The sequence below is a fragment of the Heterodontus francisci genome, chromosome 3, assembly GCF_036365525.1.
Source record: "Heterodontus francisci isolate sHetFra1 chromosome 3, sHetFra1.hap1, whole genome shotgun sequence".
In the NCBI taxonomy this organism is placed as follows: Eukaryota; Metazoa; Chordata; class Chondrichthyes; order Heterodontiformes; family Heterodontidae; genus Heterodontus; species Heterodontus francisci.
Window position 1 is genome coordinate 307635 of NC_090373.1, and position 17543 is coordinate 325177.

Below are 17543 nucleotides of genomic sequence, written 5' to 3' on the forward strand. Positions count from 1 at the left end.
TCACTATCACTCTCTGACACTCTCTATCACTTTCTGACACTCTCTGACACTTACTATCACTCTCTGACACTCACTATCACTCTCTGACACAATCTGACTCTCTCGATCAGTCTCTGATACTCTCTGACGCTATCTGACACTCTCTGACACTCTCTATCACTCTCTATCACTCTCTGACACTCTCTGAAACTCACTATCACTCTCTCACTCTCTCTGACACTCTCTGACACTATCTGACACTCTCTGACACTCTCTATCACTCACGATCACCGTATGACACTCTCTATCACTGCCTGACACTCTCAGACACTCCCTATCACTCTCGGACACTCCCTGAATGTCTCTGACACTCTCTGACCCTCGCTATCTCTCTCTGACACTCTCTGACACTCACTATCACTCTCTGAGACTCTCTGACACAATCTGACACTCTCTGACACTCCCTATCACTCTCTGACACTCTCTGACACTCTTTGACACTCTCTATAACTCTCTGACACTCTCTGACACTCACTGTCACTCTCTGACACTCTCTGACACAATCTGACACTCCCTGAAACTCTTATCACTCTCTGTCACTCTCTGACACTCACTATCACTCTCTGACACTCTCTGACACTCTCTGACACAATCTGACACTCTCTGACACTCTCTGACACTCTCTATCACTCTCTGACACTCTCGACCACTCTCTGACACGCTCTGACACTCTCTGACACTCTCAGACACTCTCTATCACTCTCTGACACTCTCTATCACTCTCTGATACTCTCTGACACGCTCTGACACTCACTATCACTCTCTGACACTCTCTGACACTCTCTATCTCTCTCTGACACTCTCTATCACTCTCTGACACTCTCTGACACTTACTATCACTCTCTGACACTCTTAGACACTCTCTATCTCTCTCTGACACTCTCTATCACTCTCTGATGCTCTCTGACACTCTCTGACACTCACTATCACTCTCTGACACTCTCTATCACTCTCTGACACTCTCTGACACTTACTATCACTCTCTGACACTCACTATCACTCTCTGACACAATCTGACTCTCTCGATCAGTCTCTGATACTCTCTGACGCTATCTGACACTCTCTGACACTCTCTATCACTCTCTCACTCTCTCTGACACTCTCTGACACTATCTGACACTCTCTGACACTCTCTATCACTCACGATTACCGTATGACACTCTCCATCACTGCCTGACACTCTCAGACACTCTCAGACACTCCCTATCACTCTCTGACACTCCCTGACTGTCTCTGAAACTCTCGGACCCTCGCTATCACTCTCTGACACTCTCTGACACTCACTATCACTCTCTGAGACTCTCTGACACAATCTGACACTCTCTGACACTCTCTATCACTCCCTATCACTGCCTGACACTCTCAGACACTCCCTATCACTCTCGGACACTCCCTGACTGTCTCTGACACTCTCTGACCCTCGCTATCTCTCTCTGACACTCTCTGACACTCACTATCACTCTCTGAGATTCTCTGACACAATCTGACACTCTCTGTAACTCTCTATCACTCTCTGTCACTCTCTGACACTCACTATCACTCTCTGACACTGTCTGACACAATTTGACACTCTCTGACACTCTCTGACACTCTCTATCACTCTCTGACACTCTCTATCACTCTCTGACACTCTCTGACACTCTCTGACACTCTCAGACACTCTCTATCACTCTCTGACACTCTCTATCACTCTCTGATACTCTCTGACACTCTCTGACACTCACTATCACTCTCTGACACTCTCTGACACCCTCTATCTCTCTCTGACACTCTCTGACACTTACTATCACTCTCTGACACTCACTATCACTCTCTGACACAATCTGACACTCTCTATCAGTCTCTGATGCTGTCTGACGCTATCTGACACTCTCTGACACTCTCTATCACTCACGATCACCGTATGACACTCTCTATCACTCTGTGACACTCTCTGAAACGCACTATCACTCTCTCACTCTCTCTGACACTCTCTGACACTATCTGACACTCTCTGACACTCTCTATCACTCACGATCACCGTATAAGTTGTTGAGTCAGAAACTTTAGGGACTTTCAAAAGGCTTTTGGATAGGTATATGGATAAAGGAGAATGATGGGGTATAGATTAAATTGTCCTTGACAGAGGACAAAGGATCGGCACAACATTGTGGGCCGAAGGGCCTGTTCTGTGCTGTATGTTCTATGTTCTATGTTCTATGTTCTATGACACTCTCTATCACTGCCTGACACTCTCAGACACTCTCAGACACTCCCTATCACTCTCTGACACTCCCTGACTGTCTCTGACACTCTCTGACCCTCGCTATCACTCTCTGACACTCTCTGACAGTCACTATCACTCTCTGAGACTCTCTGACACAATCTGACACTCTCTGACACTCTCTATCACACTCTATCACTCTCTGACACTCTCTGACACTCCCTATCGCTCTCTGACACTCTCTGACACTCTCTATCACACTCTGACACTCTCTGACACTCACTATCACTCTCTGACACTCTCTGACACAATCTGACACTCTCTGAAACTCTCTATCACTCTCTGACACTCACTATCACTCTCTGACACTCTCTGACACTCTCTGACACAATCTGACACTCTGACACTCTCTGACACTCTCTATCACTCTCTGACACTCTCTATAACTCTCTGATACTCTCTGACACTCTCTGACACTCACTATCACTCTCTGACACTCTCTGACACTCTCTATCTCTCTCTGACATTCTCTATCACTCTCTGACACTCTCTGACACTTACTATCACTCTCTGACACTCACTATCACTCCCTGACACTCACTATCACACTCTGACACTCTCTGACACTCACTATCACTCTCTGACACTCGCTGACACTCACTATCACTCTCAGACATTCTCTGACACTCACTATCACTCTCTGACACTCTCTGACGCTCTCTGTCACTCGCTATCGCTCTCTGACACTCTCTGACTCTCTCTGACAAGCACTATCACTCTCTGACAATTACTGTCACTCTCTGACACTCTCTATCACTCTCTGACACTCTCTGACACCCTCTATCACTCTCTGACACTCTCTATCACTCTCTGATGCTCTCTGACACTCTCTGACACTCACTATCACTCTCTGACACTCTCTGACACCCTCTATCTCTCTCTGACACTCTCTATCACTCTCTGACACTCTCTGACACTTACTATCACTCTCTGACACTCTCTGACACTCACTATCACTCTCTGACACTCTCTGACACCGTCTATCTCTCTCTGACACTCTCTATCACTCTCTGACACTCTCTGACACTTATTATCACTCTCTGACACTCTCTGACACTCACTATCACTCTCTCACTCTCTCTGACACTCTCTGACACTATCTGACACTCTCTGACACTCTCTATCACTCACGATCACCGTATGACACTCTCCATCACTGCCTGACACTCTCAGACACTCTCAGACACTCCCTATCACTCTCTGACACTCTCTGACACTCACTGTCACTCTCTGACACTCTCTGACACAATCTGACACTCCCTGAAACTCTTATCACTCTCTGTCACTCTCTGACACTCACTATCACTCTCTGACACTCTCTGACACTCTCTGACACAATCTGACACTCTCTGACACTCTCTGACACTCTCTATCACTCTCTGACACTCTCGACCACTCTCTGACACGCTCTGACACTCTCTGACACTCTCAGACACTCTCTATCACTCTCTGACACTCTCTATCACTCTCTGATACTCTCTGACACGCTCTGACACTCACTATCACTCTCTGACACTCTCTGACACTCTCTATCTCTCTCTGACACTCTCTATCACTCTCTGACACTCTCTGACACTTACTATCACTCTCTGACACTCTTAGACACTCTCTATCTCTCTCTGACACTCTCTATCACTCTCTGATGCTCTCTGACACTCTCTGACACTCACTATCACTCTCTGACACTCACTATCACTCTCTGACACTCTCTGACACCCTCTATCTCTCTCTGACACTCTCTATCACTCTCTGACACTCTCTGACACTCTCTATCACTCTCTGACACTCTCTATCACTCTCTGACACTCTTAGACACTCTCTATCACTCTCTGACACTCTCTATCACTCTCTGATGCTCTCTGACACTCTCTGACACTCACTATCACTCTCTGACACTCTCTATCACTTTCTGACACTCTCTGACACTTACTATCACTCTCTGACACTCACTATCACTCTCTGACACAATCTGACTCTCTCGATCAGTCTCTGATACTCTCTGACGCTATCTGACACTCTCTGACACTCTCTATCACTCTCTATCACTCTCTGACACTCTCTGAAACTCACTATCACTCTCTCACTCTCTCTGACACTCTCTGACACTATCTGACACTCTCTGACACTCTCTATCACTCACGATCACCGTATGACACTCTCTATCACTGCCTGACACTCTCAGACACTCCCTATCACTCTCGGACACTCCCTGAATGTCTCTGACACTCTCTGACCCTCGCTATCTCTCTCTGACACTCTCTGACACTCACTATCACTCTCTGAGACTCTCTGACACAATCTGACACTCTCTGACACTCCCTATCACTCTCTGACACTCTCTGACACTCTTTGACACTCTCTATCACTCTCTGACACTCTCTGACACTCACTGTCACTCTCTGACACTCTCTGACACAATCTGACACTCCCTGAAACTCTTATCACTCTCTGTCACTCTCTGACACTCACTATCACTCTCTGACACTCTCTGACACTCTCTATCACTCTCTGACACTCTCTATCACTCTCTGACACTCTTAGACACTCTCTATCACTCTCTGACACTCTCTATCACTCTCTGATGCTCTCTGACACTCTCTGACACTCACTATCACTCTCTGACACTCTCTATCACTTTCTGACACTCTCTGACACTTACTATCACTCTCTGACACTCACTATCACTCTCTGACACAATCTGACTCTCTCGATCAGTCTCTGATACTCTCTGATGCTATCTGACACTCTCTGACACTCTCTATCACTCTCTATCACTCTCTGACACTCTCTGAAACTCACTATCACTCTCTCACTCTCTCTGACACTCTCTGACACTATCTGACACTCTCTGACACTCTCTATCACTCACGATCACCGTATGACACTCTCTATCACTGCCTGACACTCTCAGACACTCCCTATCACTCTCGGACACTCCCTGAATGTCTCTGACACTCTCTGACCCTCGCTATCTCTCTCTGACACTCTCTGACACTCACTATCACTCTCTGAGACTCTCTGACACAATCTGACACTCTCTGACACTCCCTATCACTCTCTGACACTCTCTGACACTCTTTGACACTCTCTATCACTCTCTGACACTCTCTGACACTCACTGTCACTCTCTGACACTCTCTGACACAATCTGACACTCCCTGAAACTCTTATCACTCTCTGTCACTCTCTGACACTCACTATCACTCTCTGACACTCTCTGACACTCTCTGACACAATCTGACACTCTCTGACACTCTCTGACACTCTCTATCACTCTCTGACACTCTCGACCACTCTCTGACACGCTCTGACACTCTCTGACACTCTCAGACACTCTCTATCACTCTCTGACACTCTCTATCACTCTCTGATACTCTCTGACACGCTCTGACACTCACTATCACTCTCTGACACTCTCTGACACTCTCTATCTCTCTCTGACACTCTCTATCACTCTCTGACACTCTCTGACACTTACTATCACTCTCTGACACTCTTAGACACTCTCTATCTCTCTCTGACACTCTCTATCACTCTCTGATGCTCTCTGACACTCTCTGACACTCACTATCACTCTCTGACACTCTCTATCACTCTCTGACACTCTCTGACACTTACTATCACTCTCTGACACTCACTATCACTCTCTGACACAATCTGACGCTCTCGATCAGTCTCTGATACTCTCTGACGCTATCTGACACTCTCTGACACTCTCTATCACTCTCTCACTCTCTCTGACACTCTCTGACACTATCTGACACTCTCTGACACTCTCTATCACTCACGATTACCGTATGACACTCTCCATCACTGCCTGACACTCTCAGACACTCTCAGACACTCCCTATCACTCTCTGACACTCCCTGACTGTCTCTGAAACTCTCGGACCCTCGCTATCACTCTCTGACACTCTCTGACACTCACTATCACTCTCTGAGACTCTCTGACACAATCTGACACTCTCTGACACTCTCTATCACTCCCTATCACTGCCTGACACTCTCAGACACTCCCTATCACTCTCGGACACTCCCTGACTGTCTCTGACACTCTCTGACCCTCGCTATCTCTCTCTGACACTCTCTGACACTCACTATCACTCTCTGAGATTCTCTGACACAATCTGACACTCTCTGTAACTCTCTATCACTCTCTGTCACTCTCTGACACTCACTATCACTCTCTGACACTCACTATCACTCTCTGACACTCACTATCACTCTCTGACACTCTCTATCACTCTCTGACACTCTCTGACACTCTCTGACACTCTCAGACACTCTCTATCACTCTCTGACACTCTCTATCACTCTCTGATACTCTCTGACACTCTCTGACACTCACTATCACTCTCTGACACTCTCTGACACCCTCTATCTCTCTCTGACACTCTCTGACACTTACTATCACTCTCTGACACTCACTATCACTCTCTGACACAATCTGACACTCTCTATCAGTCTCTGATGCTGTCTGACGCTATCTGACACTCTCTGACACTCTCTATCACTCACGATCACCGTATGACACTCTCTATCACTCTGTGACACTCTCTGAAACTCACTATCACTCTCTCACTCTCTCTGACACTCTCTGACACTATCTGACACTCTCTGACACTCTCTATCACTCACGATCACCGTATAAGTTGTTGAGTCAGAAACTTTAGGGACTTTCAAAAGGCTTTTGGATAGGTATATGGATAAAGGAGAATGATGGGGTATAGATTAAATTGTCCTTGACAGAGGACAAAGGATCGGCACAACATTGTGGGCCGAAGGGCCTGTTCTGTGCTGTATGTTCTATGTTCTATGTTCTATGTTCTATGACACTCTCTATCACTGCCTGACACTCTCAGACACTCTCAGACACTCCCTATCACTCTCTGACACTCCCTGACTGTCTCTGACACTCTCTGACCCTCGCTATCACTCTCTGACACTCTCTGACAGTCACTATCACTCTCTGAGACTCTCTGACACAATCTGACACTCTCTGACACTCTCTATCACACTCTATCACTCTCTGACACTCTCTGACACTCCCTATCGCTCTCTGACACTCTCTGACACTCTCTATCACACTCTGACACTCTCTGACACTCACTATCACTCTCTGACACTCTCTGACACAATCTGACACTCTCTGAAACTCTCTATCACTCTCTGACACTCACTATCACTCTCTGACACTCTCTGACACTCTCTGACACAATCTGACACTCTGACACTCTCTGACACTCTCTGACACTCTCTATCACTCTCTGACACTCTCTATAACTCTCTGATACTCTCTGACACTCTCTGACACTCACTATCACTCTCTGACACTCTCTGACACTCTCTATCTCTCTCTGACATTCTCTATCACTCTCTGACACTCTCTGACACTTACTATCACTCTCTGACACTCACTATCACTCCCTGACACTCACTATCACACTCTGACACTCTCTGACACTCACTATCACTCTCTGACACTCGCTGACACTCACTATCACTCTCAGACATTCTCTGACACTCACTATCACTCTCTGACACTCTCTGACGCTCTCTGTCACTCGCTATCGCTCTCTGACACTCTCTGACTCTCTCTGACAAGCACTATCACTCTCTGACAATTACTGTCACTCTCTGACACTCTCTATCACTCTCTGACACTCTCTGACACCCTCTATCACTCTCTGACACTCTCTATCACTCTCTGATGCTCTCTGACACTCTCTGACACTCACTATCACTCTCTGACACTCTCTGACACCCTCTATCTCTCTCTGACACTCTCTATCACTCTCTGACACTCTCTGACACTTACTATCACTCTCTGACACTCTCTGACACTCACTATCACTCTCTGACACTCTCTGACACCGTCTATCTCTCTCTGACACTCTCTATCACTCTCTGACACTCTCTGACACTTATTATCACTCTCTGACACTCTCTGACACTCACTATCACTCTCTCACTCTCTCTGACACTCTCTGACACTATCTGACACTCTCTGACACTCTCTATCACTCACGATCACCGTATGACACTCTCCATCACTGCCTGACACTCTCAGACACTCTCAGACACTCCCTATCACTCTCTGACACTCTCTGACACTCACTGTCACTCTCTGACACTCTCTGACACAATCTGACACTCCCTGAAACTCTTATCACTCTCTGTCACTCTCTGACACTCACTATCACTCTCTGACACTCTCTGACACTCTCTGACACAATCTGACACTCTCTGACACTCTCTGACACTCTCTGACACTCTCTATCACTCTCTGACACTCTCGACCACTCTCTGACACGCTCTGACACTCTCTGACACTCTCAGACACTCTCTATCACTCTCTGACACTCTCTATCACTCTCTGATACTCTCTGACACGCTCTGACACTCACTATCACTCTCTGACACTCTCTGACACTCTCTATCTCTCTCTGACACTCTCTATCACTCTCTGACACTCTCTGACACTTACTATCACTCTCTGACACTCTTAGACACTCTCTATCTCTCTCTGACACTCTCTATCACTCTCTGATGCTCTCTGACACTCTCTGACACTCACTATCACTCTCTGACACTCTCTATCACTCTCTGACACTCTCTGACACTTACTATCACTCTCTGACACTCACTATCACTCTCTGACACAATCTGACGCTCTCGATCAGTCTCTGATACTCTCTGACGCTATCTGACACTCTCTGACACTCTCTATCACTCTCTCACTCTCTCTGACACTCTCTGACACTATCTGACACTCTCTGACACTCTCTATCACTCACGATTACCGTATGACACTCTCCATCACTGCCTGACACTCTCAGACACTCTCAGACACTCCCTATCACTCTCTGACACTCCCTGACTGTCTCTGAAACTCTCGGACCCTCGCTATCACTCTCTGACACTCTCTGACACTCACTATCACTCTCTGAGACTCTCTGACACAATCTGACACTCTCTGACACTCTCTATCACTCCCTATCACTGCCTGACACTCTCAGACACTCCCTATCACTCTCGGACACTCCCTGACTGTCTCTGACACTCTCTGACCCTCGCTATCTCTCTCTGACACTCTCTGACACTCACTATCACTCTCTGAGATTCTCTGACACAATCTGACACTCTCTGTAACTCTCTATCACTCTCTGTCACTCTCTGACACTCACTATCACTCTCTGACACTGTCTGACACAATTTGACACTCTCTGACACTCTCTGACACTCTCTATCACTCTCTGACACTCTCTATCACTCTCTGACACTCTCTGACACTCTCTGACACTCTCAGACACTCTCTATCACTCTCTGACACTCTCTATCACTCTCTGATACTCTCTGACACTCTCTGACACTCACTATCACTCTCTGACACTCTCTGACACCCTCTATCTCTCTCTGACACTCTCTGACACTTACTATCACTCTCTGACACTCACTATCACTCTCTGACACAATCTGACACTCTCTATCAGTCTCTGATGCTGTCTGACGCTATCTGACACTCTCTGACACTCTCTATCACTCACGATCACCGTATGACACTCTCTATCACTCTGTGACACTCTCTGAAACTCACTATCACTCTCTCACTCTCTCTGACACTCTCTGACACTATCTGACACTCTCTGACACTCTCTATCACTCACGATCACCGTATAAGTTGTTGAGTCAGAAACTTTAGGGACTTTCAAAAGGCTTTTGGATAGGTATATGGATAAAGGAGAATGATGGGGTATAGATTAAATTGTCCTTGACAGAGGACAAAGGATCGGCACAACATTGTGGGCCGAAGGGCCTGTTCTGTGCTGTATGTTCTATGTTCTATGTTCTATGTTCTATGACACTCTCTATCACTGCCTGACACTCTCAGACACTCTCAGACACTCCCTATCACTCTCTGACACTCCCTGACTGTCTCTGACACTCTCTGACCCTCGCTATCACTCTCTGACACTCTCTGACAGTCACTATCACTCTCTGAGACTCTCTGACACAATCTGACACTCTCTGACACTCTCTATCATACTCTATCACTCTCTGACACTCTCTGACACTCCCTATCGCTCTCTGACACTCTCTGACACTCTCTATCACACTCTGACACTCTCTGACACTCACTATCACTCTCTGACACTCTCTGACACAATCTGACACTCTCTGAAACTCTCTATCACTCTCTGACACTCACTATCACTCTCTGACACTCTCTGACACTCTCTGACACAATCTGACACTCTGACACTCTCTGACACTCTCTGACACTCTCTATCACTCTCTGACACTCTCTATAACTCTCTGATACTCTCTGACACTCTCTGACACTCACTATCACTCTCTGACACTCTCTGACACTCTCTATCTCTCTCTGACATTCTCTATCACTCTCTGACACTCTCTGACACTTACTATCACTCTCTGACACTCACTATCACTCCCTGACACTCACTATCACACTCTGACACTCTCTGACACTCACTATCACTCTCTGACACTCGCTGACACTCACTATCACTCTCAGACATTCTCTGACACTCACTATCACTCTCTGACACTCTCTGACGCTCTCTGTCACTCGCTATCGCTCTCTGACACTCTCTGACTCTCTCTGACAAGCACTATCACTCTCTGACAATTACTGTCACTCTCTGACACTCTCTATCACTCTCTGACACTCTCTGACACCCTCTATCACTCTCTGACACTCTCTATCACTCTCTGATGCTCTCTGACACTCTCTGACACTCACTATCACTCTCTGACACTCTCTGACACCCTCTATCTCTCTCTGACACTCTCTATCACTCTCTGACACTCTCTGACACTTACTATCACTCTCTGACACTCTCTGACACTCACTATCACTCTCTGACACTCTCTGACACCGTCTATCTCTCTCTGACACTCTCTATCACTCTCTGACACTCTCTGACACTTATTATCACTCTCTGACACTCTCTGACACTCACTATCACTCTCTCACTCTCTCTGACACTCTCTGACACTATCTGACACTCTCTGACACTCTCTATCACTCACGATCACCGTATGACACTCTCCATCACTGCCTGACACTCTCAGACACTCTCAGACACTCTCTATCACTCTCTGACAGTCCCTGACTGTCTCTGACACTCTCGGACCCTCGCGATCACTCTCTGACAATCTCTGGCACTCACTATCACTCTCTGAGACTCTCTGACACAATCTGACACTCTCTGACACTCTCTATCACTCCCTATCACTCTCTGACACTCTCTGACACTCCCTATCACTCTCTATCACTCTCTGACACGCTCTGACACTCACTATCACTCTCTGACACTCTCTGACACAATCTGACACTCTCTGAAACTCTCTATCACTCTCTGTCACTCTCTGACACTCACTATCACTCTCTGACACTCTCTGACACTCACTATCACTCTCTGACACTCTCTGACACTCTCTGACACTCTCTAACACTCTCTGACACTCTCTATCACTCTCTGACACTCTCTGACAGTCTCTGACACTCTCTATCACTCTCTGACACTCTCTGTCACTCTCTGATGCTCTCTGACACTCTCCGACACTCACTATCACTCTCTGACACTCTCTGACACCCTCTATCTCTCTCTGACACTCTCTATCACTCTCTGACACTCTCTGACACTCTCTATCACTCTCTGACACTCTCTATCACTCTCTGACACTCTTAGACACTCTCTATCACTCTCTGACACTCTCTATCACTCTCTGATGCTCTCTGACACTCTCTGACACTCACTATCACTCTCTGACACTCTCTATCACTTTCTGACACTCTCTGACACTTACTATCACTCTCTGACACTCACTATCACTCTCTGACACAATCTGACTCTCTCGATCAGTCTCTGATACTCTCTGACGCTATCTGACACTCTCTGACACTCTCTATCACTCTCTATCACTCTCTGACACTCTCTGAAACTCACTATCACTCTCTCACTCTCTCTGACACTCTCTGACACTATCTGACACTCTCTGACACTCTCTATCACTCACGATCACCGTATGACACTCTCTATCACTGCCTGACACTCTCAGACACTCCCTATCACTCTCGGACACTCCCTGAATGTCTCTGACACTCTCTGACCCTCGCTATCTCTCTCTGACACTCTCTGACACTCACTATCACTCTCTGAGACTCTCTGACACAATCTGACACTCTCTGACACTCCCTATCACTCTCTGACACTCTCTGACACTCTTTGACACTCTCTATCACTCTCTGACACTCTCTGACACTCACTGTCACTCTCTGACACTCTCTGACACAATATGACACTCCCTGAAACTCTTATCACTCTCTGTCACTCTCTGACACTCACTATCACTCTCTGACACTCTCTGACACTCTCTGACACAATCTGACACTCTCTGACACTCTCTGACACTCTCTATCACTCTCTGACACTCTCGACCACTCTCTGACACGCTCTGACACACTCTGACACTCTCAGACACTCTCTATCACTCTCTGACACTCTCTATCACTCTCTGATACTCTCTGACACGCTCTGACACTCACTATCACTCTCTGACACTCTCTGACACTCTCTATCTCTCTCTGACACTCTCTATCACTCTCTGACACTCTCTGACACTTACTATCACTCTCTGACACTCTTAGACACTCTCTATCTCTCTCTGACACTCTCTATCACTCTCTGATGCTCTCTGACACTCTCTGACACTCACTATCACTCTCTGACACTCTCTATCACTCTCTGACACTCTCTGACACTTACTATCACTCTCTGACACTCACTATCACTCTCTGACACAATCTGACGCTCTCGATCAGTCTCTGATACTCTCTGACGCTATCTGACACTCTCTGACACTCTCTATCACTCTCTCACTCTCTCTGACACTCTCTGACACTATCTGACACTCTCTGACACTCTCTATCACTCACGATTACCGTATGACACTCTCCATCACTGCCTGACACTCTCAGACACTCTCAGACACTCCCTATCACTCTCTGACACTCCCTGACTGTCTCTGAAACTCTCGGACCCTCGCTATCACTCTCTGACACTCTCTGACACTCACTATCACTCTCTGAGACTCTCTGACACAATCTGACACTCTCTGACACTCTCTATCACTCCCTATCACTGCCTGACACTCTCAGACACTCCCTATCACTCTCGGACACTCCCTGACTGTCTCTGACACTCTCTGACCCTCGCTATCTCTCTCTGACACTCTCTGACACTCACTATCACTCTCTGAGACTCTCTGACACAATCTGACACTCTCTGACACTCCCTATCACTCTCTGACACTCTCTGACACTCTTTGACACTCACTATCACTCTCTGACACTCTCTGACACTCACTGTCACTCTCTGACACTCTCTGACACAATCTGACACTCCCTGAAACTCTCTATCACTCTCTGTCACTCTCTGACACTCACTATCACTCTCTGACACTCTCTGACACTCTCTGACACAATCTGACACTCTCTGACACTCTCTGACACTCTCTATCACTCTCTGACACTCTCGACCACTCTCTGACACGCTCTGACTCTCTCTGACACTCTCTATCACTCTCTGACACTCTCTATCACTCTCTGATGCTCTCTGACACTCTCCGACACTCTCTATCACTCTCTGACACTCTCAAAAACTCCCTATCACTCTCTGACACTCTCTGACACTCTCTATCACTCTCTGACACTCTCTGACACTCTCTGACACTCTCTATCACTCTCTATCACTCTCTGACACTCACTATCACTCTCTGACACACTCTGACACTCTCAGACACTCACTATCACTCTCTGACACTCTCTGACACTCACTATCACTCTCTGACACTCTCTGACACTTACTATCACTCTCTGACACTCACTATCACACTCTGACACTATCTGACACTCACTATCACTCTCTGACACTCGCTGACACTCACTATCACTCTCTGACATTCTCTGACACTCACTAACACTCTCTGACACTCTCTGACACTCTCTGTCACTCGCCATCGCTCTCTGACACTCTCTGACACTCTCTATCAGTCTCTATCACTCTCTGACACTCTCTGACACTCTCTGACACTCTCTATCACTCTCTGACACTCACTATCACTCTCTGACTCTCTCTGACACTCACTATCACTCTCTGAGACTCTCTGACACAATTTGACACTCTCTGACACTCTCTATCACTCTCTATCACTCTCTGACACTCTCTGACACTCCCTATCACTCTCTGACACTCTCTGACACTCTCTGACACTCTCTATCACTCTCTGACACTCACTATCGCTCTCTGACACTCTCTGACGCAATCTGACACTCTCTGAAACTCTCTGACACTCTCTGACACTCTCTATCACTCTCTGACACTCTCTGACACTCACTATCACTCTCTGACACTCTCTGACACAATCTGACACTCTCTGAAACTCTCTATCACTCTCTGTCACTCCCTGACACTCACTATCACTCTCTGACACTCTCTGACCCAATCTGACACTCTCTGACACTCTCTGACACACTCTATCACTCTCTGACACTCTCTATCACCCTCTGACACTCTCAGACACTCTCTGACACTCTTTATCACTCTCTGACACTCTCTATCACTCTCTATCACTCTCTGACACTCACTATCACTCTCTGACATTCTCTGACACAATCTGACACTCTCTGTAACTCTCTATCACTCTCTGTCACTCTCTGACACTCACTATCACTCTCTGACACTGTCTGACACAATTTGACACTCTCTGACACTCTCTGACACTCTCTATCACTCTCTGACACTCTCTATCACTCTCTGACACTCTCTGACACTCTCTGACACTGTCAGACACTCTCTATCACTCTCTGACACTCTCTATCACTCTCTGATACTCTCTGACACTCTCTGACACTCACTATCACTCTCTGACACTCTCTGACACCCTCTATCTCTCTCTGACACTCTCTGACACTTACTATCACTCTCTGACACTCACTATCACTCTCTGACACAATCTGACACTCTCTATCAGTCTCTGAAGCTGTCTGACGCTATCTGACACTCTCTGACACTCTCTATCACTCGCTATCACTCTGTGACACTCTCTGAAACTCACTATCACTCTGTCACTCTCTCTGACACTCTCTGACACTATCTGACACTCTCTGACACTCTCTATCACTCACGATCACCGTATGACACTCTCTATCACTGCCTGACACTCTCAGACACTCTCAGACACTCCCTATCACTCTCTGACACTCCCTGACTGTCTCTGACACTCTCTGACCCTCGCTATCACTCTCTGACACTCTCTGACAGTCACTATCACTCTCTGAGACTCTCTGACACAATCGGACACTCTCTGACACTCTCTATCACACTCTATCACTCTCTGACACTCTCTGACACTCCCTATCGCTCTCTGACACTCTCTGACACTCTCTATCACACTCTGACACTCTCTGACACTCACTATCACTCTCTGACACTCTCTGACACAATCTGACACTCTCTGAAACTCTCTATCACTCTCTGACACTCACTATCACTCTCTGACACTCTCTGACACAATCTGACACTCTGACACTCTCTGACACTCTCTGACACTCTCTATTACTCTCTGACACTCTCTATAACTCTCTGATACTCTCTGACACTCTCTGACACTCACTATCACTCTCTGACACTCTCTGACACTCTCTATCTCTCTCTGACACTCTCTATCACTCTCTGACACTCTCTGACACTTACTATCACTCTCTGACACTCACTATCACTCCCTGACACTCACTATCACACTCTGACACTCTCTGACACTCACTATCACTCTCTGACACTCGCTGACACTCACTATCACTCTCAGACATTCTCTGACACTCACTATCACTCTCTGACACTCTCTGACGCTCTCTGTCACTCGCTATCGCTCTCTGACACTCTCTGACTCTCTCTGACAAGCACTATCACTCTCTGACAATTACTGTCACTCTCTGACACTCTCTATCACTCTCTGACACTCTCTGACACCCTCTATCACTCTCTGACACTCTCTATCACTCTCTGATGCTCTCTGACACTCTCTGACACTCACTATCACTCTCTGACACTCTCTGACACCGTCTATCTCTCTCTGACACTCTCTATCACTCTCTGACACTCTCTGACACTTATTATCACTCTCTGACACTCTCTGACACTCACTATCACTCTCTCACTCTCTCTGACACTCTCTGACACTATCTGACACTCTCTGACACTCTCTATCACTCACGATCACCGTATGACACTCTCCATCACTGCCTGACACTCTCAGACACTCTCAGACACTCCCTATCACTCTCTGACACTCCCTGACTGTCTCTGACACTCTCGGACCCTCGCGATCACTCTCTGACAATCTCTGACACTCACTATCACTCTCTGAGACTCTCTGACACAATCTGACACTCTCTGACACTCTCTATCACTCCCTATCACTCTCTGACACTCTCTGACATTCCCTATCACTCTCTATCACTCTCTGACACGCTCTGACACTCACTATCACTCTCTGACACTCTCTGACACAATCTGACACTCTCTGAAACTCTCTATCACTCTCTGTCACTCTCTGACACTCACTATCACTCTCTGACACTCTCTGACACTCACTATCACTCTCTGACACTCTCTGACACTCTCTGACACTCTCTATCACTCTCTGACACTCTCTATCACTCTCTGACACTCTCTGACACTCTCTGACACTCTCTATCACTCTCTGACACTCTCTGTCACTCTCTGATGCTCTCTGACACTCTCCGGCACTCACTATCACTCTCTGACACTCTCTGACACCCTCTATCTCTCTCTGACACTCTCTATCACTCTCTGACACTCTCTGACACTCTCTATCACTCTCTGACACTCTCTATCACTCTCTGACACTCTTAGACACTCTCTATCACTCTCTGACACTCTCTATCACTCTCTGATGCTCTCTGACACTCTCTGACACTCACTATCACTCTCTGACACTCTCTATCACTCTCTGACACTCTCTGACACTTACTATCACACTCTGACACTCACTATCACTCTCTGACACAATCTGACTCTCTCGATCAGTCTCTGATACTCTCTGACGCTATCTGACACTCTCTGACACTCTCTATCACTCTCTATCACTCTCTGACACTCTCTGAAACTCACTATCACTCTCTCACTCT